The sequence below is a fragment of the Chiloscyllium plagiosum genome, chromosome 1 (assembly GCF_004010195.1).
Source record: "Chiloscyllium plagiosum isolate BGI_BamShark_2017 chromosome 1, ASM401019v2, whole genome shotgun sequence".
NCBI lineage: Eukaryota > Metazoa > Chordata > Chondrichthyes > Orectolobiformes > Hemiscylliidae > Chiloscyllium > Chiloscyllium plagiosum.
Window position 1 is genome coordinate 117,826,034 of NC_057710.1, and position 24,889 is coordinate 117,850,922.

The 24,889-nt window shown below is 41.7% G+C and overlaps 1 long non-coding RNA gene across 1 annotated transcript in view; it reads right to left on the reverse strand.

Moving 5' to 3' along the window:
* Positions 1 to 1,921: 1,921 nt before the first annotated feature.
* The window catches only part of LOC122552208, a 57,236-nt gene continuing 34,268 nt past the window's right edge, over positions 1,922 to 24,889 (reverse strand). Inside the window, exon 3 of the long non-coding RNA XR_006312325.1 lies at positions 1,922 to 2,269. This is a non-coding gene — a long non-coding RNA (uncharacterized LOC122552208). The remainder of the gene's footprint in view (positions 2,270 to 24,889) is intronic.

Below are 24,889 nucleotides of genomic sequence, written 5' to 3' on the forward strand. Positions count from 1 at the left end.
GAAGTGTTCCATACTGTGCTTTAGGGGGTGAGTAATAGAAAGCAAGGTTTGAACAGAAAATGTAATTTATTAGGAAAGCTGATCCGCAATAGTGTTATGTATCTGAATTCACTGTTCCTGCTCATTGTAGCTCATTTTTTCAGATCCACATGTGTATCAAATGACCCTTCTCCACAACTTTTGCTGCTCCGAACATACCCTGAAACAATTCATCTCATGATGAAACAAGTCAGGCACTGCTACTGGAAGAGAGGATTATTTTTGCTTTCTGTGCTCTGAGACTGAATTCTCACAATAGTGAACAGATTGATTTAATACTGAATGAGAAACTAGGATAGATTTGCCTTATAGTATCATTCACTGACTCTCTGCCAATTTAAAGAAAAAGGAATGGCATGCAATGGCAGGCCAAGAGAGATGTGACTGAGAGAGATATTTAATAGGAAGAGAGACTTAGAGCCACACTAGAAACCTACAGGGGCAAGTGCATTAGATTTTTTTTCTAATTTACATGTAAAAGTGAAAAGTCATTTCAAAATATACCCTGGCTCCCACAATTCATAACAATAGACAGCAATAATACCAGCAAGGGAAATTTGAACTAACAGTGTAAGTTGAGAAGCTTGATCAAACAGTAATATCTGAAACTGACTGTTTTCGTCATACATTTGTTTCTATTGTGAGAGTTACTGAAAGACCTTAATGTTTTGAAAACTGATGATGAAGGAGTATGTAAGATTGGTTTCATTTAATAACATCTCTTTTGCAAGCACTGAATGTTATTTCCTGTTCATTGAAACATGGATAATTTGCAGCAAGGCGTCATAGTGTCACGGAGGTTTACAGTGCTGAAATGGACCCTTCGGTCCAAATTGTCCATGCTGACGAAATATCCTAAATTGATGTTCATTTGGCCTTTTGAATGTTATAATTGTACCAGTCTCCACCACCTACTCTGGCAGCTCATTACACACACAACCTTCTGCATGAAAACATTGTCCCTTAGGTCCCTTTTTAATCTTTTCCCTCTCACCTTAAACCTATGGCCTCTAGTTTTGGACTCAACTACCCTTACTATTCACCCTACCCATGCCCTGCATGATTTTATAAACCTCGTTAAGACCACCCCTCAGCCTCCAACGCTCCAGGGAAAATAGCCCCAACCTATTCAGCCTGGCCCTATAGATCAAGCCCTCTAATCCTGGCAACATCCTTGATAATCTTTTCTGCACTCTTTCAAGCTTCACAAAAACTTTCCTACAGCAGAGAGACGAGAATTGCATGCAGTATTCCAAAAGTGACCTCACCAATATTCTATACAGATGCAACAGGCTGCAAAATTACCTCTCAATTCGTATACTCAGTGCACTGACTAATAAAGGCAAGTCCATCCACACCTTCATGCATGTGGTAGCTGAAAAAGACCTATCCAATCTTTTCTACTGCCCAGCTCTAGCCCTTAACCCTTGTTACAACCAAATTAGCAGAGGTGAACTGATTCCTTTCCTTGTCTCAGTCCTCCATTGGTTATAAAAATTTATTCAAAATTAACTTTGAAAATTGAAGTGATATTGCCAATTATATCAGACTATATATTGCTCACTATCAAAAATATGTCAGTCAGATTCCTTAAGTACAAACAAAGAACCAGTATATAATGTACAAAATTTACTCAAGCAAAAATGTGAAATTAAAGTTTTAATCAGTGCAAACATATACAGTTACTCTTGTTCACACATGGATGTAAACAAGTCTGTGTAGAGTTTGCACATTCTCCCTGTGTCTGTGTGGGTTTCCTCCGGGTGCTCTGGTTTCCTTCCACAGTCCAAAGATGTGCATATCAGATGAATTGGCCAAGCTAAATTGCCCATAGCATTAGGTGCATTAGTCGGTGGGAAATGGGGTTGGGTGGGTAACTCTTCGGAGGGTCGGTGTGGACTTGTTGGGCAAAAGGGCCTGTTTCCACGCTGTAGGGAATCTAATCTAATCCAATCTAAACACACATCTGCAAAAGCTTCCAGCCTGGAAACAAATATAATGGTCTGCAGAGTGTTATTGTAGAAGTATTTCGCCAAGTAGCAGTTAAATTAAAAAGAAGGATTATTCACAGATTGTCCCAAATACAGCTGAAGTTGCATTCCACACGAGCTGTTGGCACTTGGATTATTCCTGGATCAGTGACGTTTGGCTGGGTTTTCTTTTAACTGGCGGTACATTCTGAATTCTCTGATAAGAATCTCCCACTTTCAATGAATTTTCAGCCAATGCCCTTTGGTCAGAGAGGTGTCAGAGAAAAAAGAGAGAGGGCAAAGTTGGTTAAAACAAGTTACCTCTCTCGTAGCTAGATCATGAACATTGTGGACTCTGACTCAATTCAAAAAACTTCTGTCCTGTGCAAAGGCAACTATTTCCCCTTTTGGAGCCAATATCCTTTCCTTGCAAACTGTCCTTTTGAAAAAGTCCAAAACGTAGATATATGTCCAGTCAATGATGTTCTAAATTATTATTTCAGATAACAGATCTGAAAGTTAGAACAATTTCAGTGCATATTCCAACACTTTTTACATGAGTTGAGAGTTTTGATCTCTACTGTTATTTCAGGTGTTTTAGGACCTAAAAAACTAAATATTCTTGTCAAAACCCTTGTAATGTTTCTAACAATTACTTCAAATCTATCCACTATAGTTACTGGTTTCTAATCAAGGAAATTGATTTAAACTATAGGATTTATCTGGACCCCTTGTAATTTTATTCATTCCAAAGTACATGTCTTTCCCAGCTTTCCATGTTCCAAAGAAAGCAAGTAATCCCATGAAAGGGAAGCTTTCTGCATGCATGACATTGTCCACTCTAGCATTCCCATGAGTCTCCTTAATACCCTTGCTGGTGTGATCACATCCTTCAGGTAATGTAATGACCAGAACTGAACATAGTATTCTGGCTTTACCTAACTTGTTTCAAGTGTAACCTCCCTGCTCTTATATTCGTTTCAGCAAATAAAGGGAATTATCCCCTATACCTTCTTACCTACCTTATCTAAACACTCTACCAACTGCAGGGATCTGTAGATATACATTCTAGTGTGCCACTGTTCTTCTGCACTACTATCTTAACAGTACTATTATATGTCACTGTATTGTCTGTTGTCTTTCCTTGTTTTCCTTCCTCAAATTCTTCACCTGACACTTCTTTGTTTTTAATTCTATTTGATATTTATCAACTATTTTCATTAATTCATGATACATTCTTGCAGACTATACTTTCCTTTCACACAAACAATCACAGGATGGATTTTAATTTCATCAGCAAACTTATTAACCAAATCCTTTACAGTTACAGATAGGGTAAAGTATCTCAAGACTGTTCCCTGTAATTTATGCAAATACATAGCTACATGGATGTCCCCACATAACTTAGTCTCGTCAAACTACTTTTCATATGCGGCAGTCTCCCAAAAATGTGGTGCCATGCACTTAAAGAAACCACCCATATTTTGAAAGAAAATACAGGGAACATAACAGTGAATTCACTGAAAACAGCCTCAAGCCACAAAATCACTCCTCAACCATTACCCAATTCTTCCTGGTACTGAACTATTTTTGGATCCATTAAAAATGTCATAGGCTTGCATGAGCTTTTCATTTCTGACCAGTCTGTCATACATGACCTTATTAAAAGCCTTTCTATAACCCATATAGACTACATCCTACACATTACACTCATTGTCCCTTCTTGTCACCTTCAATGACTTTCTTTTAATAAATCCATACTGACTACCACAGCTTAAGGAATGTATATTTTCATGACAATTTCTACTGACCCTCAGAAATATTTTTGAATTTTTTTTCCTTTAGAAAGGTTAGGCTGATTGGCTTAGTCTAACGTTTTATCCCTTTTAATAATATTTCTACTTTACCAGGTCCAAAACATCTGATCTGCAGGATCACAACTGTTTAGTCATTAGCAAGGTTTGTGTTCAAAGAAAATAATAATATTTGTAGAAAAATGGTCTGATTCTATGAGTCTGATCATTTCCTTAAGGCATTACCTATGATCATTTTTGAGAGCCTATGATTTTAGAAATAATACACTACATCACAAAATGCAGATGCTCCATCCTGAAAGATTGCCCAGAGAGTATTTGATTACACTTGTCCTGCATTATGCTAGGTCAAGATTTATTAAATACTGCCCAGAGGACAATTAAGAACCAATTACTATGCACTGGAGTCACATGTTGATGAGATTCCTTCCTGAAAGAACATTAGTGAACCAGATGGATTTTCATTTTTTTGGTATTTAACATATTTTTCAAATCAACACATTCAAAGCTGTTATTACACATCTCTAGAGCTGGTGGGTCTTGAGTCTGGGCCTCCTAGTCCAAGGGTAGTGACATTGCCACTGCACCACAAGAGGGCCTCAGATGTCCTTTCAACTACCACCATTAAGTCTCTTAACACCTAACTTTTATTGAATTAAAACTCCACTGTTTGTGCTGGTGGGATTTGAACCCTTGCCCACGGGATTGCTGGATTAATAATGTGGTGAGCATATCACTAGGCCATCGTTTGTCCTCAGCAGGTAACTAAGGCAATGTATTTGCAAGGACAGGAGAAAATCTTTCCTTTGAAAATGTTTTCTCTTCCACTTCCCAATCTTCCCCCATCCTGTCTTATTTTTCATATGGATGAATCCTCTGTTGCCCTATTTAATCCTGATTGCTGCCCATCTTCGTAGAGAAAAAGGGTCCTTTTTGCCCTTTCTGCAAATTATTTCTTTCATTGACTGGTTGTCATTGTACTTCCGATTAAAAAAAAACTCTTTTTTTTTTGTGTTGTGTGATAACATACAAATGCATAAACTAATGATCACCCACAAATACATGTACCTAATTCATTTGTAAATGCTTATAATTCATGCACCAACCTACTTAAAGGATGATTCCTTTGCCAAAGGAATTTGCATAAAATTAGTGTAATGTTGATGTCAGAGGCTAAAGTGGGCATCAGAAGAGTGTAAAGGTAAGAGTAAGACATACAGACCAGAAAGTGAAATAACTGCAAACTCCTGATATCACAGAAAATAAATATACTCAGAAATGGTGACCAAACTGTGATACTGTCCTAATCATTGTTTATTCCAGAGGCACAGAGGATATTGCTCCACCATTAATAAATTATTCATTTTGACAATTAATTCTTCAGTACAGATCAATATAAAACATACCACCAGCCCTCCAATATGATGAATTTTGTTAGTATATAAGAAGTCCAAATAAAGTAAAACACTTGGAAAAAGAAAATGGATTTTTAAAATAAATTAATTAGTCATTTGAGTTATATTGTTATTAATTAAAATGATCCCTGAATCCTTCCATTAGATCACCATTATATTCATTGTACTTTAGTTGTTACATATAACAGCTGCAAGACTGTAAACATTGTGTTTCTATCTTTCAGTTAACGAACAAATGCCTTCAGGTTTTCAAGAAATTAAGTCCACTAATTTAATTGCAATATAAATGACCAGACTGTGTGTTATATGACTGTAGTTTCTTGAATAATTAGTCATACTTGCTTGACATTCACTGGTGGCACAATTATTGAAAAGGTGGAACAGATAAGATTGTAAATATCAACAGAAGCCTCGAATGGAAAATGGTACTAGAGACCCTAGTCTGTGAAAATATAATAGGACATTCAGATGAAATATAATCTAACAAAACCAGGAATTCCATATAGACTATTAAATTTGTTGTTTCTCATTTTATGTTCATCTTTTTAATTCTCCTGAATAGAATTAAACTCAGTTTTACTACTTTGTTTATAACTGCTTTCAGGAGAGTTGTTTGTTAATTCGAAGTGCTACCACATGACCAACAACCAAGTCAATATGTGTAATTTTAGCACAAAGATGTGTGGCAGATGCATGTTGGGACCAAATGTGATGTGAAGGTTTCACTTCAGTTGCAACATTAACCAAAGGAAGGATACAGGGCAGGTACGGCCTTTTACACATTATTATTACACTGGTAGCCTTATATGTAACCACGTTTACAGACTTGACCCTCACTGGCTGAGTTTCCCAGGTCTTAAGACATCTGGCAGCTCAAACATTGAAGCATTGAAAATAGAAACAAGAGTACGCATTCAGCCCTTTGAGCTTGCTCCACCATTCTATACGATCATGGCTGATCATCCAACTCAGTATCCTGTTCCGGCTTTCTCCCTATACCCTTTTACCCTTTTAGACCTAAAAACTATATCTAATTCCTTTTTTAAAAACATTCAACATTTTGGCATTGACCACTTCCTGCGCCAAAGTATTCCATAGGGTCACCACTCTCTGAGTGAAGAAACTTCTCCTCCTCTTCGTTCTTTTTGGCCTACTCTGTATCCATAAATTGTGACCTCTGGCTCTGGACTTCCCAGTCATTGAGAAAATCCCACCTGCTATTATCTTGTCTTGTCCTGTTAGTGTTTTATGAGTTTCTGTGAGAGATTCCTTCATTTTCAAAACAGCAGTGAACATGATCCTAACCATACCGGTCTCTCTTCATTCATCAGTCCTGCCATTTCAGGAATCAGTCTTGTCCTCAAGAGAAGCAAGGACAGCTTTGGGAAAAATGCAAGTGGACTTGCAGCATTGGAGAGCTTCCCTAGATCTTCAAACCTATCGGGTTCCCAGATATTGCCAAACTATTAATCCAGAAACTTAGCTAATATTCTGGGGATGCAGGTTTGAATCTCATCATAACAAAAAGTATCTGGAATTAAGAATCTAATGATAACCATGAAACCATTGTCAACGTGGTAGAAAAATCCATCTGTTTCACTAATGTACTTCAGGGAGAGAAATCTCCCATATGGTCAACTTGGCATCAACGTAGGCATCAGAACTGACAATGGCAGAAACCCTTTCAACCTGGCGAGGTCCTCCTCACTAACTTCTGGAGGCTAGTGCCAAAATTGATAGTCAAGCAACAACCTGACATAATCATACACATGTAATCATACCTCACAGAGAAAGTCCAAGACACCACCATTAACTGTCCCACTGATACCACAGATTCAACAGAGGGAGATAGTGGGGAGTCCTCAACGTTGACTCCGGACATTATGACGTCTCATGGCTTCAGGTTAAACATGGACAAGGATACCTCCTGCTGATGACCATGTAACCACTCTTTCCTTGGCTGGTGAATCGGTACTCCTCCATTTCAATTACACTTAGAGGAAGAACTGAGCATATCAAAGACACAGGATGTAGTCTTGGTGGGGGATTTTTAATGTCCACCCTCAAGAATGGCTTGGCAGTAGCACGACTGATTGAGCTGGTCGGGTCCTAAAAGCTAGCTGCTAGATTGGGTCTGCAGGTGGTGAGGGAGCCAACAAGATGGAAAGATATACTTGACATTATCTTTACCAAACTGCCAGATGCAGATGTAACTGTCCAAGACAGACCTGTCTTAACATTGAGAATATCCTCCAGAAACTCAAAACTGGGCATCCATGAAGCACTGTGAGCCATCAACAGCAGCAGAATTGTACTCCAGCACAATCTGCTAAATCATGGCCTGGCATATCCCCTACTCAACCCTTATCATCAAGCTGGGTGATCAACCCAGGTTCAAAGTGCAGGAGGGCATACCAGGAGCAGCACCAAGTATACCTAAACCCAGTGAAGCTACCAACAAGAATACTTGCATGCCAAATGACATGAACAGCAGGCGATAGTCAGAGCTAAGCAATCTCAGAATCATCAGATCAAATCTAAACACTGCAGTCCCACCCCATACAGTGGTGAATAGTGGTAGTTGATTAAACAACTCACTGAAGGAAGAGGCTCCACAAATATCCCCATCCTCCATGATAGAAGAAGATCAGCCAAGAACTTATTGAAGGATGAAGCTGGCTTGAGGTGTCAAATGGCCTACGTTATGTTTCTATGTGTCTTGTGCAGAAGTTAAGTTTGACACATTTGCAACCACCTTCAGCCAGAAGTATTGAGTGGATGATGATCCATCTCGGCCTCCTCCAGTAGTACACATCATCACAGATAACAGTCTTCAGCCAGTTCGATTAATTTCACGTGATGTCAAGAAACAGTGGAAGTACTGGATGCAACAGAGGTTAATGGCCAGTCAGCATTAGTACTGAAGCTTGATGCTCCCAAATTTACTGTTCCCTTAACCAAGCTGTTTGAGTACAGCTACAACACTGACAATACAGAAAATTGTCCAGGTCTAGTCCATACACAAAGAGCAGGACAAATACATTCAGGCCAGTTACCACTCATCCAGTAAGGCTACTCACTGCAGCAGAGTTTGGGCTGAAAAGTGGCAAGTAACATTCACACCACACAATTGCTCGGCAATGACTATTGCTAATAAGTGACAATCTAACCAACATCTTTTGGCATTCAGTAGCGCTACCATCACTGAAGTCCCCTCAATACCAACATTCTGGGAGCTACCATTGAACAGAAACTCAACCAACATGCCATGTAAACGGAGTGGTTACAAGAACAAGTGAGAGACCAGGAATACGTTTTTAAAATTTATCAATTTGTGGGATATGTGTGTTGCTGGCTAGTCTGCATTTATAACACATGCCTAGTGGTGGTGAGCTGCCTTCTTGAACCGCTGCAGTCCACGTGCTGTGGGTTGACCCACAATGCCATAAGGGAGGAAATTCTAGGATTTTGACCCAGTGACAGTGAAGGAATGGTGATATATTTCTAAGTCAGGATGTTGAATGGCTTGGAGGGGAATTTGCAGGTGGTGGCGTATCTGCTGCTCTTGACTTTCTAGGTGGAAGTGTTTGTGTGTTTGGAAGGTGCTGTCTGAGGATCTTTGGTGAATTTCTGTTGTGCATCTTCTGGATAGTACATATTACTGCTACTGAGCATCGGTGGTGGAGGGATTGGATGCTTGTGGGTGTAATGCCAATCAAACTGGCTACTTTGTCCTGGATGGTACCAAGCTTCTTGAATGATGTTGGAACTGCACTCATCCAGGCAAGTGGGAGTATTCCACCACACTCCTGACTTGTGCCTTGTAAATGATGGACAGGCTTTGGGGAGTCAGGGGATGAGTTACTTACCAAGGTATCCCTAGCCTCTGACCTGTTCTTGTAGCCATTGTATTTATGTGGTGAGTCCAACTGAGTTTCTGGTCAATGAATATGCCCAGGATGTTGATAATGGGGGATTCAGTGATGCTAACACTATTGAATGTCAAGGGATGATTAGATTGTCTTATTGGTGATGATCATAGCCTGACATTTGTGTGGTACTTGCCACTTGTCAACCCAAGCCTGGATATTGTCCAGAAGTTGGTGCATTTGACCATAAGACCCTAAGACATAGGAGCAGAAATTAGGCCATTCAGCCCATTGAGTCTGCTCTGCCATTCAATAATGGTTGAGAAGTTCCTCAACCCCATTCTCTAGCTTTCTCCCCATGGCCCTTGATCCCCTTGATACTGAAGAATCTATCTATCTCAGTCTTAAATATTCTTAATGACCTGGCCTCCACAGCCTTGGCAATGAATTCCATAGATTCACCACTCTGGATGATGAAGCTTCTCCTTATCTCTGTTCTAGAAGGTCTTCCCTGTATTCTAAGGCTGTGCCCTCAGGTCCTTGTCTCTCTCTCTTCCCGACATCTACTCTGTCCAGACCATTCAGTATGTTTCAATTAGATCCCCCTTCATCCTTCTAAATTCCATCAAGTATAAACCCAGAGTATTCAAACATTCCTCATATGCTAAGCTTTTAATTCCTGGGACCATTCTCATGAACCTCCTCTGAACATGCTCCAGGGTTAGTACATCCTTCCTGAGACATGGGGCACAAATTGTGCACAATACTCCAAATGTGGTCTGACCAGAGCATTATAGAGCCTCAGAATTGCATCTCTGCTTTTGTATTCAAGTCCTCTCAAAATAAATGCCATCGTTACACTTGGACATAGACTGCTTCAGTATCTGAGGAGCCATGGATGTTACTGAACATTGTCCAATCATCAGTGAATATCCTCACTTCTGACCTTATGATGGAGAGAAGATCATCGATGAAGCAGCTGAAGATGGTTGAGCCCAGGACACTACTCTGGGGAACTCCTACGGAGTCCTGGAGCTGAGATGACTGACCTTCAACAGTCCTGTGTGTCACGTATGATTTGGACCAGCGGAGAGTTTGCCCCTAGATTCCTATTGATTCCAGTTTTGATAGGGCTCCTGGATGTCACACTCGGTCAAATGCAGCCTTGATGTCAAGAGCTGTCACGCTGACCTCCCCTCTGGAATTCAGCTCTTTTGTCCATGTTTGAAGCAAGGCTGTAATGAGATCAGGAGCTGAGTGACCCCGGTGGAACCCAAACTGGGGGTCACTGAGCAGTTTATTGCTGAGTAGGCACTGCTTGATAGCACTGTTGATGGCACCTTCCATCATTTTACTGATGATCAGGAGGACACTGATGGGGTAGTAATTGGCTGGGTTGGACTTGTCAGGCTTTTTATGTACATGACTTGGGTAATTTTCCACATTGACGGTAGGTGCCACTCTTACCACTGTACTGGAACAGCTTGGCTAGGTGTTTGGCAAGTTCTGGAGCACAAGTCTTCAATATTATTGCCAGAATGTTGTCAGGGCCTATAGCCTTTGCAGTATACAGTGTCTCCAATTGTTTCTTGATATCATGTGGAGTGAGTTGAATTGGCTGAAGACCAGTATCTGTGATGATGGGGACCACTGGAGAGGCCGAGGTGGATCATCCACTCAGCACCTCTGGCTGAAGGGTTGCTGTGAAAAATCAGCCTTGTCCTTTGCACTGATGTGCTGGGTTCTTCTGTTATTGAGGATGGCCATATTTGTGGAGCCTCCTCACCCAGTGAGTTATTTAATTGTCCACCACCATTCACAACTGGATGTGGCAGAACTCCAGAGCTTAGATCTGATCTGTTATTTGTGGGATCGCTTAACTCTATCACTTACTGCTTCTGCTGTTTAGCATGCAAGTAGTCCTGTTTGATAGCTTCACCAGGTTAACACTTCATTTTGAGGTATGCCTGGTGCTGTTCCTGGCATGCCCCCCTGCACTCTCCATTGAACCAGGGTTGATCCCTTAGTTTGATGGTAATAATTGAATGGAGGATATGCCAGGCCATGAGATTACAAGTTGTGCTGGAGTACAATTCTGCTGCTTGAGTTGTTACATCTGTTCAAAGTCTGTCCCATTTAACACTTTGATAGTGCCATATAACATGATGGAGATTATTCACTGAGTGAACAATGGATTTTGTCACCACAAGGACTGTGTGGTGGTCACTATACAGTCCTGGACAGTAGATTAATAAGGATGAGGTCATGTCTTTCCCTCTTGTTGGCTCCCTCACCACCTGCCACAGACCCAGTCTAACAGTTATGTCCTTTAGGACCTGACCAACTCAATCAATAGTACTGCTGCCGAGCCATTCTTGGTAGTGGACATTGAAATCCTCCCCCAGAGCACATTTAGTGCCCTGGCCAACTTCAGTGCTTCCTCCAAGTGTTGTTCAACATGGAACAGTAGTGATCAGCCGAGGGTGGATGGTCCGTGGTAATCTATAAGACGTTTCCTTGCCCATGTTTAACCTGAAGCCATGAGACTTCATAGGGTCTGGAGTCAATGTTGAGGACTCCCAGGTCAACTCTGTTTTGACTATATGCCACTGTGCATCTACCTCTGTTGGGTCTGGCATGGCAGTGGGACAGGACATTTCCAAGATGGTGGTGGTGGTGTCTGGGATATTTTCTGTAAGGTATGATTCCATGAGTATGACTATATCAGGCTGTTGCTTGATTCTTTTGTGAGACTGCTCTTCCAATTTTGGCACTAGCCCCCAGATGTTAGTAAGAAGGACTTTGCAGGATTGTCAGGGCTGTTTCTGCCATTATCTTTTCTGGTGCCTAGGTTGATGCCAAGTAATCCATCCAGTTTCACTTCTTTGAGACTGTGGTGGGTAACTCTCCTCCTGACTCCCCAAAGCCTGTCCATCATCTGCAAGGCACAAGCCAGGAGTGTAATGGAATAAACCTCACTCTCCTGAATAAGTGCAGTTCCAACAACATTCAAGCAGCTTCACACCATCCAGGACAAAGCAACCAACTTGATTAACAACACATCCCCAAGCATCTATTCCTTCCACCATTGACGCTCAGTAGCAGCAGTGTGTATTATCTACAAGATACACTGCAGAAATTCACCAAAGATCCTCAAACACCACCTTCCAAACCCATGACCACTTCCACCCAGAAGGACAAGGGCATACATACATGGGAGCACCACCACCTGCAAGTTTCCTTCTGAGTCTCATACAATCCTGACTTGCAAATATCTCACTGTTCCAACACTGTTATTTGGTCAAAATCCTGGAATTCCCTCTCTAATGGCATTGTGTGTCAACCTACAGCAGGTGGACTACAACGGTTCAGAAAGGCAGCTCACCTCCACCTTTACAAGGGCATCTAGGGACAAATACTGGCCAGCCAGTGATGCCAATGTCCCGTGAGTAAATAATAAAGAACTCATCTCTCACTGGAATCACAATGCCTCCACCATTCAAAGAGCCCCATCTACGATTCTCTGATTATTCTGTTCCCCTTTACCAAATTGAGAGAATCAGGCCCATGGGCTTCATTTTGCCTTTTTCACTGGTGTCAGGGGTCAAAGCCTATTGCCATCACACACCACCATCTCACCTCGTACATCAAGTCATCAATCCATCCTTACAGCAGTGAGCATTACCAACTTTGAATTAATGTAATCCTAGAGGTTTCATTATATGACTTTACCCAATGCTCCTCCATAATTTGGCCAATGCATCCATGCTGGTGACCCATTGCCTTCCAACACCAATTGGAAAGCAAAGAAAACCTCACAACCTTATTGGATGATACTCTGACTGTCAGCCAAAAAGCCATGTTTCAGATTTATCTCTGTATCTAGCATGAAATATATCCAAAGAACATGAAAAATATATTTTTTAATATCCTTCTGGATTATCTCCAGATCTGCGCTTAGTAGGGCCCCTGAGATGGATCTTCAATTCTGGGAAATCCGAGGTCAATTCTAAAGGGTTGGACTCCTACCTCATGTAGCTGCTGTCCCCCTGCCTGTGGGTGTAAGCTGCTCTGAGTGCTTTCCACCAAACTGCAAGCAAAGCTCATTAATCAGGTTGACTTCCAGATCGAGATCCTGTTCAAAACTGCACACTGCAGAGTAAAACTCCGCAGCATACAGCTTAGCTTCCTGAACAAAACTCTCAACCAGGCTCAGAAACATGACTGTCTTAATATCGGGGTCATAGTTTTGGTGCTGAAAGCACTGTGTATCTCCATTAAATGAATCGAGGGAATTGTTTTGTTACGAGAATGTTTTGTGTTTTCTTGTGTGAGAATTAGCTGTACGTATAACTATGCTTCTGGACTGCAGGATGCTTCACAAGCAAGCCTCATTATGTTTTTGCACAAACACTTGCAGCACTCACTGTCAGGTAGCAAATACAGCAAGAAAATCAGACCATTTACGTTCACTAACAAAAAGGAGTGGAGGCAAATTGGAGCAAGATTGCCATATGATCAACCAACAAAGCATGCACAATGGTCCAAAATTGGCATGTGCTGGTTCGTGTGACTTAAAGTGATTCAGTCAGAGGAACATGTCTGATTCATTTTCTATTTATTTTGTGGATAATTTTTGTTTCATTTTCTGATTACTGCAAATTGTGAACTGATCATAATAAAAGCCAAAGCCAGCTTGATGGTTTTCTTACAAAGATGACGACCTTTTTTATTGTTTCAAATTATATTTTCAGTCAGTACAAAGAAATTAAAGACAAGCAATCAATTTGGTAAGGTTAGGGAATAAACAGGAAAGGAAGTACGCAAGTTTTTTTTAATTATAAAGGGGTCTCATTTGACTGAATGAACTGCAAACGGCTAATTAGAAAAATATTATTTATTTATGCTGTAGTGTATGCAGTTAGAAAATCATTAAATTTTATTTAAAAAGTGATCTCGATGAAACAATAAAAGACACAAAGAGGACAAAAGGCTGAAACATTCAAAATATACCAACCCAAGGAGCAATGATTTGGTTCCAGAGCATGTGGCAATAGTCCTCTCCAAGGGAGATGAACATTTTAAATGTGGCAATAGTCCTCTCCAAGGGAGATGAACATTTTAAAAGAAGGAAATAAATCCTGCAGATGCAGCAGATTGTTAATGAAAATAAAATTGTTGTAAATACCTAGTTGATCTAGAAAGGAGGAAATGTGAGCCAGCACAAGAAACCCCAGGCTTTTCCAGTAAAGACAATTTCCTCTTTACTGGAATAGCCAATTTGTTGGGTTGAAATCTGGTCCTCAGCGCTGGGCTTGAGCTCTGGGGAATTCTGAGATCAGGTTCAACCATTTTTCTTGACTCCGGTGTCTCTTGCTATCATGGGGAATCCCCTCTCTGGGGTGTGGGAATTTGCTGCTGTTGCAGAACTCTGCATCTGCAATAGCTCAAAGGGTTGGCTGCCATCCAAACAAAGAACAATTTGGGTTCTGATCGTATGCTAGGGAGAAAAAAAAAACGATAAACCTGTCAGCTATTTCCCTTCAGATGTGAAAAACAAACCCACCCACATTGACAGCACCTTGTGATGGAATGAGAAAGGAAGTCCTTGTAAAGGACCTTCTTCAATATAGTGAGGAGGGTGAGGAAATGGAAGGAAAGGGAAGGAGTCTGGAAAGGGAAAGAAAATGAGTGGTTGAAGGAGGGGGAATAGGACGAGAGTGTGGTAGTTGGGGTAGAAAGGTGCTACCACCAATCCACTATCATTTGATTGGCTCTAATTGTCTACTGTAATTGGTTTAAAGTGCAAGATGAACAACTACTATTAAGCCTTAACAAAAGAAAATATCTCACAAGGTATGGTTTAATGCGTGATAGTTAAAAGTTATATTACTGGGTTCAAAAGACTTAGAATAATTAGATGAGGAGACCTGTGGGCATGGGACTATGAGGTGCCAAGGTTGCCTGCCTTATCTGCACTCAAGCTAATATGGGTTAATATCATTACATCAGTTGGAGTTGAATGCAATCTCCAACGTTAATCATTTCAGAACCACTGCCTCATACAATATTTCACCCAAGCTTCTCTTTTTAGGAAATTGATGGACATAATTTGTTACAATAAGATGAGGAGGGGTCATGGCTGCCCCCCCCCACCCCACTCTTTTTTTTTAAGACTTCTCTGTCATTCCCAACATTTTTGTTTATCCTTTTACAGTATCACACATCAATTAAATTCTGTTAACCAGACCATAAATGACACAGAATTAATTCCAAAGATTTCCCGAGTGAAAGACAGTGGGGTTTTATTACTTAATGCTCCAAACAAAAGTGCATTAGGCATAGAGAAACGTGGGTAATGAGGTTACAAGGGAAGTGGAAGGGATGTGCAGATCTTATGAGAATGGAAAGACTTAAATTCTGCTTCTTAGCTGCTGTCATCATGGTGAAACTGCAACTGTCCTGGATTTGTTAGTGAATCATTGATTTTGTTCCACAGGCTTTATCACTAGCTTTTCTGAGCTTGAGGAAGAGACTCACGCAAAGGAGCAGCTTCCAGTTCTTGCCCACAGATCTATTTTCCTTGTCTCTTTACTGCTGCTGAAAAGGAGCTGATACTAAAAGTCAATTTCTCCATCCTGAGTCTGCCCATTGCTTTCCCAAATGGAACAATTCACTGACAGCCTTTCATCTCAAGGTGTGAATCGACTGGAGATACAGGTGAGAGTTTCAGTGTCCTCTTGCTATGATGCTAACTGATATGATCAATGATATATGTTTTTTACACACTCATAGAATGTGTGTGTCGCTGGCTTGGCCAACACTTACTGTCCATCTGTAATTGCCCTTGACAAGATGGTGTTGAGCTGGCTTCTTAAACTGCTGGAGTCTATTTAGTGTAGGTACACTCCCAATGTCATTAGGGAGGAAGATATCATATTTTGACTAAGCAATTATGAAGGAATGGTGATTGATTTACAAGTCTGGATGGTAAGGGACTTGAAGGTTAACTAGCAGGTGGTGATGTTCTCATGTACCTGCTGCCCTTGTCCTTCTAGATGGAAGGGGTCACAGGTCTAGAAGGGGATACCTTAAGGAGCCTTGGTGAATTTCTGCAGTGCACCTTGTAGATGGTACACACCTCTGCTACTGAGAGCCAGTGGGGGACGGACTGAATGTTTGTGAATATAGTGTCAGACAGATAGACTGCTTTGTCTTTGCCACAAGAATTCTAACCTCTGACCTGCTTTTGTTGAGAAAGTGTATAAGATATGATCAGGTAGAGAAAGAGTTATGATTTGAGTTTCGTGAAACAAGAAGTTCAGCTGCGCATGACTCAGATCAGATAAGAACTTGCAGTTAACACTGGGGTGCTGGAGGCAAGGGTAATGGTTTAATAAGGCAGAAAAGCATTCATTATATCAAGCCATTTAACAATATTGGAAGTATTCAGTATGTAAGGTCAATTAATAAGTGGAAGAGCATCCATTATGTGAAGACAATTAACAAAGTTAAGAACATTCATTGTATAACAGCAGAAGGCTTAATCTCTACTATTGACACTCACTGAGAGTAACAGTCACACAATCAATATGTATGTTGCCTTATCTGGATGCTCCTCCCTGTAAGATGACTATATAATTTAGTAAGAAACTGCTGTTCGAGGGAAGACAGAGAACTCATTTCTCTGTGCACATGGGCGATCGTTCTCCATCCAGGGCATGGAATAAAGGTGAAGGAGGTAAAGCCATACTGTGTCTCTGAGCATTTTGCTTTGAGGTGGGGGGGGGGGGGGGGGGGGGGGGGGGGGGGGGGGGGGGGGGGGGTGGCAGAGGTGAATGGGACAACATTGTAGCCACAGGACTCATATGACTTGTCCACTTGAGTTTCTGGTCTGTGGCAACCCTCAAGATGTTGACAGTGGAGGATTCATTGGTAGAAATGCCATCGAATGCCAATGGACGATGGATTCTCTCTCATTGAAGATGGTCATTGCCTGGCACTTATGTTGCACAGATGTTCACTGTCACTTGCCAGCAAAATGTTCATATTATAGAGGCCATGTTGTGTTTGAACATTGATTGCTTCTGTATCTGAGGAATCAAGAAAGATGCTGAACACCATGAAGTCATCAGTAAAGATCCCTGTATCAGACCTTAAGACAGAGAGAAGGTCTTTGATGAAGTAACTGAAGATGATTGGGCCAAAAGCATTATGCTGGGGAACTCCAAGAAAGATGCCCTGAATCTGAGAAAACTGATTCACAACAATCACAACCATCTTCCTTCGTGACAGGCATGACACCAATTAGAGGAGATTTTTTTCCCACTGAATCCCATTGACACCACTTTTTGTTTGGGCTCCTTAATGTCACACTGTCAAATATGGCTGCAGTGTCAAAGGTAGCCATGTTCCTGTCATCTCTGCAATTCAGTTCTTGAGTCCATGTTTGGACCATAGCTGCAATGAAGTCAGGAGTTGAGTGATCTCTATGATATTAACCATGTTTACTAAGGGTTCATGGACTTGGTTCAAGTTAATCAGGTGATAATAGCCAGTTTAGATCAGCATTGGTCCTGCTTAACCTCATTTTTAGTCCATGGAAATCTTTGATATTAAAGTCAAATGAATGTTGAATAATATAGTCCATTTTCATTATGACCATAACAGTTTATATTTACTACTACCCCATCTCCACTCCGTGTTTCCGACTTTACAAATTCAGGCCATTTGGTTATTTCACAATTCTTCTTGAATATGGTCTCTGAAGACCTGAAGATTGCTAGGTTATAGCTTGAGGACTGTGACCTTGATTCTCTTCTTGATTGTGTGCGATTTGTCAACTACCTCCAGGAGGATCATTTGTCTCTTGAAAGTTCTTCATGGAGAATATCTTCTAGCTAATTCATGTGGTCGCTTCATTACTTTTATTGTACGACCCTTGGTCACACAAATGTTGTGTTCAGAAGAACAAAGTCTACTTAACTGAGGTAGGATCTTCTGACTATTGAGAGAATGCAAAGACATTTTACCAGGCTGATGCCTGCAATGGTGGGATTGACATAAGGGGAGAGATTGGATTGGTGAAGAAGATATTCACCAGAATTTAGAAGAATGGTGAGAGTGTGGGGGGTGGATTTCTTTAAAAATCTATAAAGCTCTCACAGGATTTATCAGGGTCGATGCATGAGGGATGTTCTCAATGACCAAGGAGTGCAGAACAAGGGTTTAAATTGCAACAATGAGGATTAGGCCTTTTAGGATAGAGATAAGGAGAAATTTACTTTCTCAGAGAGTGGTGAGCCTATGGAATTCTCCAACACAGGAACTGTTGAGTCAAAAATATTGAAGACTTTCAAGAAAGGTATTGATGTAGTTCTGAGGACTGAATGGGTTCAAAGAATATGGAGAGAAAACAGGAACAAGGTGCTGAGTTGGATGATCAGCCATGATCATATTGAATAACAAAGCAGGTTCAAAGGGCTGAATAGACGATTCCTGCTCCCTTATTCAATGTTTCTATGTATCTAACTCTTCCTGGGTGAATCAGGTCATTGCTCCACAATAAAATGTGGGGAACTTTAATCTCATGTATTCCCATTGTGATAATTAGCTGACATGTACTAATGCAATATCTCCTGACACCTCAAAATGTTCACATTATACAATGCTCTGTCAGTCAAAAGAAAACATGGTAGTGCCTAAATAAGCACAATCAGCATGAGAAAATGGGATGTCATGAGATAATTGGCAGAGGTGCTGCACATGGGTACTGAGAGTGTTTCAGGGTTGCCAGAGACATTATCTTATAGAAATAAATTGAGAGCCTGCACTGAGTGAGAGGAGGATGCTGTTTGGTTGGCAAGTAGATTCTGATGTATAGAGGTGCTGACATGGAGATTGCACCCCTTAAGGCTAATTGATAGTTAACCACCAGGCTTTGTTTAAATTTTAAAGCAGGAGCATTGACTCTGATTTGTTAGGATATTACGTTAAAAAATTAACCAACAAATGGCTGTCACCAACTTTCTTGAGCTAAAATAGGTGTCATACATTTACATGTTTTTTCTGACTGCTTAAATTTGTATTCTTGTCAAATGACCTAATGATTTCAAGAAAAAAGTTTCAACAAAATGTGTATTTTTTCAGTAACACCAAGCTCTGTCTCTTGATTAGTCTTTAAAACTCCATCACCTCCACCACTGATGTTCTGTAGCAGCAGTGTGTACTCTCTACAAGATGCGCTGCAGAAATTCACCAAGGGTCCTCAGATAGTACCTTCCAAACTCATAGAAGGACAAGGGAAGAAGATACATGGGAACACTATCACCTTCAAGATTAGCTTCCCTACAGTACGAAATAGGCCCTTCGGCCCAACAAGTCCACACCAACCCTCCAAAGAGTAATCCACCCAGACCCATTCCCCTACTAATGCACCTATCACTATGGGCAATTTAGCATAGCCAATTCACCTAACCTGCACATCTTTGGACTGTGGGAGGAAACTGGAGCACCCGGAGGAAACCCACACAGACACGGGGAGAATGTGCAAATTCCACTCAGACAGTTGCCTGAGGCTGGAATCGCACCCAGGTCCTTGGCACTGCAAGGCAGCAGTGCTAACCACTGAGCCACCGTGCCACTCTGAAAGTTCCCCTCCAAGCCACTTGCCACCATGACTTGGAAATATGTCACTGTTCCATCACTGTCGCTTGGTCAAAATCCTGGAATCCCCTCCCTAATGACATTGTGGGTCAACTCACAGCAGGTGAACTGCAGTGGTTCAACAAGGCAGTTCACCATCACCTTCTCAAGGACAACTAGGGACAGGCAATAAATACTGGCCAGCCAGCAATGCCCACATCCCAAAAATGAATAAATAAAACAATATATAAAAACATAGATGCAAATTCAGCCTGGAGCAGCGTTTTTAGAGCAGTAAGACTGTGCTATTTTCTGGGTCTGTTGATTGTTAAGGTGCAAAGGCGGCCTTTACTGGAGTGACGTGCTCTTCCTGTTCAATGTGGGAGATAAGGGAGAGTTTCCATGTTACCGATGATTATGTCTGCAGGAAGTATGTTTGGTTGCAAATCTTATTGGATCGCATGGATTGGTTGGAGCAGCAGTTAGAGGCAATGAAGAATTTACAGGAGCTAAGGGGTGTGATGGATGGCAGTTATAAGAAGGGAGAAAAGCCGCAGATACAGTCAGGCAGAGGGATTAGCTCCAGGAAAGCTAGGAGAGGTAGGCTGGTAGTGCAGGAGTCTTCTGTGGCTTTTCCCATTTCATCAAGTATTCTGTTTTGAAAAATGCAGGGAGTGATGGACTCTCAGGGGAATGTAGCATGAACAGCCAAGTTTCTGGTATCAAGACTGGCTCGAATGTGATGAGGGGTATGTCAGGTTCCAAGCGGTCAATTGTGCTAGGAAACTCTCTAGGCAGAGGCACAGACAGACATTCCTGCGGAGGACAGGGAGAAATCAGAATGGTGAGCTGCCTCCCTGGTGCCAGAATCAAAGATATCAGAGAGGGTGCAGAATGTTCTCAAAGGGGAGTGGGACTAGCAGGAGGTCATTGTGCACATTGGAACTAATGACATAAGAAGAGAAAAGTATGGGATTCTGAGGAGAGAATATAGAAAGTTCGGCAGGAATTTAAAAAGGAGGTCCTCAAGGGTAGTTGTATCTAGATTTCTCCCGGTGCCATGAGCTCATGAGGGTAGGAATAAGAAGATAGAGTAGATGGAATGCGTGGCTGAGGAGCTGGTGCAGGGGAGAAGGGTTCACATTATGGGATCCTTGGAATCTTTTTTGGGGTAGAAGTGATCTGTATAAATAGCATGGACTATACCTGAATAGCAAGGGGACTAATATACTGACAGGGAGATTTGGTGAGGTGGTTGGTTGGTGGTTAGTGGGACACAGGGAGATAGTGAAGAAAGAGATCAGTCTGAGATTGGTACAGTTGGGAAAAGGGGCAAGTCAAACAGTCAGGGTAGGCAGCAAAAAAACAGAGAATGAGATGAGACTGATAAGTTAAACTGCATTTATTTCAATATAAGAGGCCAAACAGGTAAGGCAGATGAACTCGGGGCATGGTTGGGAACGTAGAACTAGGATAAGATAGCAGTTACAGAAACATGGCTCAAGCACGGACAGGTCTGGCAGCTTAATGTTCCAGAGTATAGATACTATAGCCAGGATAGAAAGGGGGAGTGGCATTTTTAATTAGGGATAACATTATGGGTGTACTTATGGACGATATTCCTGAGAATTTGTCCAGGGAAGATATATAGGTGGAACTGAGAAGTAAGAGAGTGATGATCATCTTATTGGGATTGTACTATAGACCCCAAATAGTCAGTGGGAAATTGAGAAACAAATTTGTAAGGAGATCTCAATTATCTGTAAGAATGAAAGGGTGTCTATATTATGGGGTGTTAACTCCCAAACATAGACTGAGACTGCCATAGTGTTAAGGGTTTAGATGGAGAGGAATTTGTTAACTGTGTAAAAGAAAATGTTCTGATTCAGTATGTGGATGTACCTATGAGAGAAGGTGCAAAATTTGACCTACTCTTGGGGCATAAGGCAGGGCAGGTGACTGAGGTGTCAGTGGGGGAGCACTTTGGAGCCAGTGACCATAATTCTATTAGTTTTAAAATAGTGATGGAAAAGGATAGACCAGATCTAAAATATAAAGTTCTAAATTGGAGGAAGGCCACATTTGACAGTATGAGGCAAAAACTTTCAAAAGTTAATTGGGGGCGGATGGTCACATGGAAAGGGATGAATGGAACATGGGCAGCCTTCAAAAATGAGACAAGGAGAGTCCAAAGACAGCATGTTCCTGATTGGGTGAAAGGAAAGGCTGGTAGGTGTAGGGAATGCTGGATGACTAAAGAAATTGAGGGTTTGGTCAATAAGAAAGAAGCGTATAGACAGCATTGATCGTGTGAATCCCTGGAAGAGGATAACGACAGTCGGAGTATACAAAATAATTTCGATTATCCAAATGAGGTGGGCAGGGAATATTTTGTTTGGATAATCGATTGTTTGGACAAATGATCAGGGCTCCCGTGGCAGCGGCAATAGCAGGAACAGGGTTCCCGTGACGACCCTGTTCCTGCTCCCACCGCCAGCCCAGGCTGCCTGCTCTCACTGTGCTTCTATTTAAATTTGATAAAATTTTTACAGGACCTTGAGAGCTTGTTTGGATAATCCCGAAATTCGGATAATTGATGTTCGGATAACCGAGGTTGTTTTGTACTTAAGAGGGAAATCAGAAGAACATAAAGGGGACATAAGATAGCTTCAGCAAAAAAGGGTTAAGGAGAATCCAAAGGAATTCTACAAATACATTAAGGACATAAGGGTAACCAGGGAGGGAATAGGGCCCTTTAAAGATCAGCACAGCTGCCTATGTGTGGAACTGCAGTTGATTGGAGAGATACTAAATGAGTATTTTGCATCAGTATTTATTGTGGAGAAGGATATAAAAGATAGAGAACATGGGGAAGTAAATAGTGTCATCTTGAAAAATGATCATTTTACAGAGGATGAGGTGCTAGACCTCTTAAAACGCATGAAGGTGGATAAATCTCCAGGACCTGACCAGGTGTATCCTAGAACTCTCTGGGAAGCTAAGGGAAGTGATTGCAGAGCCCCATGCTGAGATATTTGAGCATCGATAGTCACAGGTGAGATGCCGGAAGACGAGAGGTTGGATAACATGGTGCCATGATTTAAGAAGGGTGGTAAGGAAAAGCCAGGAAACTATAGACGGGTGACCCTGACATTGCTGGTGGGCAAATTGTTGAGGGAATCCTGAGGGACAGGATTTACATGTATTTGGAAAGGTAAAGATTAATTAGGGATCGTCAACATGGCTCTGTGTGTGGAAAATCATGTCATGATTGAGTTTTTTGAAGAACATAGAACATAGACAATACAGCACAGAACAGGCCCTTTGGCCCACGATGTTGTGCCGAACATTTGTCCTAGCTTAAGCACCTATCCATGTACCTATCCAATTGCCGCTTAAAGGTCACCAATGATTCTGACTCTGCCACTCCCACAGGCAGCGCATTCCATGCCCCCACCACTCTCTGGGCAAAGAACCGACCCCTGACATCCCCCCTATACCTTACACCCTTCACCTTAAATTTATGTCCCCTTGTAACACTCTAATTATCGAGTATTTTCCAGGCAACATCCTGGTAAATCTCCTCTGCACCCTCTCCAAAGCTTCCACATCTTTCATAAAATGAGGCGACCAGAACTGCACACAGTACTCCAAATGTGGCCTTACCAAGGTTCTATACAGCTGCAACATCACCTCACAACTCTTGAATTCAATCCCTCTACTAATGATCGCTAATACACCATAGGCCTTCTTACAAGCTCTATCCACCTGAATGGTAACTTTCAAAGATCTATGAACATAGACCCCAAGATCCCTCTGCTCCTCCACCTTACTAAGAACCCTACTGTTAACCCTGTATTTTGCATTCTTATTTGTCCTGACAAAATGGACAACCTCACACTTGACAGGGTTGAACTCCATCTGCCACTCCTCAGCCCAGCTCTGCATCATATCTAAGTCTCTTTGCAGCTGACAACAGCCCTCCTCACTATCCACAACTCCACCAATCTTCGTATCGTCTGCAAATTTACTGATCCACCCTTCGACTCCCTCATCCAAGTCATTAATAAAAATTACAAACAGCAGAGGACCCAGAATTGATCCCTGCGGAACTCCACTTGTAACTGGGCTTCAGGCTGAATATTTACCATCTACCACCACTTTCTGATTTCGGCCGGTTAGCCAGTTCTCTATCCATGTACATTACATCCACTGCTCTACCCTCATCCACATGCTTGGTCACCTCCTCAAAGAATTCAATAAGACTTGTAAGGCAAGACCTACCCCTCACAAATCCATACTGGCTGTCCCTAATCAAGCAGTGTCTTTCCAGATACTCATAAATCCTATCCCTCAGTACCCTTTCCATTACTTTGCCTACCACCAAAGTAAGACTAACTGGCCTGTAATTCCCAAGGTTATCCGTATTCCCTTTTTTAAACAGGGGCACAACATTCGCCACTCTCCGGTCCCCTGGCACCACCCACATTAACAGTGAAGACGAAAAGATCATTGCCAACAGTTCTGCAATTTCCTCTCTTGCTTCCCACATAATCCTAGGATATATCCCGTCAGGCCCGGGGGACTTGTCTATCCTCAAGTTGTTCAAAATGTCCAACACATCTTCCGTCCTAACAAGTCCTCTAGCTTACCAGTCCGTTTCACACTCTCCTCTTCAACAATACGGTCCCTCTCATTTGTAAATACTGAAGAAAAGTACTCATTCAAGACCTCTCTTATTTCTTCCGACTCAATACACAGTCTCCCACTACTGTCCTTGATTGGATCTACCCTTGTTCTTGTCATTCTCATGTTTCTCACATACGCATAAAAGGCCTTGTGGTTATCTTGATCCTACCCGCCAAAGATTTTTCATGCCCTCTCTTAGCTCTCCTCATCCCTTTCTTCAGCTCCCTCCTGGCTATCCTGTATCCCTCCAACGCTCTGTCTGAACCTTGTTTTCTCAACCTTATGTAAGCCTCCTTCTTCCTCTTTACAAGACATTCAACCTCCCCCGTCAACCAAGGTTCCCTCACACGGCCCTCTCTTTCCTGCCTGACAGGTACATACATACCAAGGACACGACGTATCTGTTCCTTGAAAAAGTTCCACATTTCAACGACATCCTTCCCTGACAG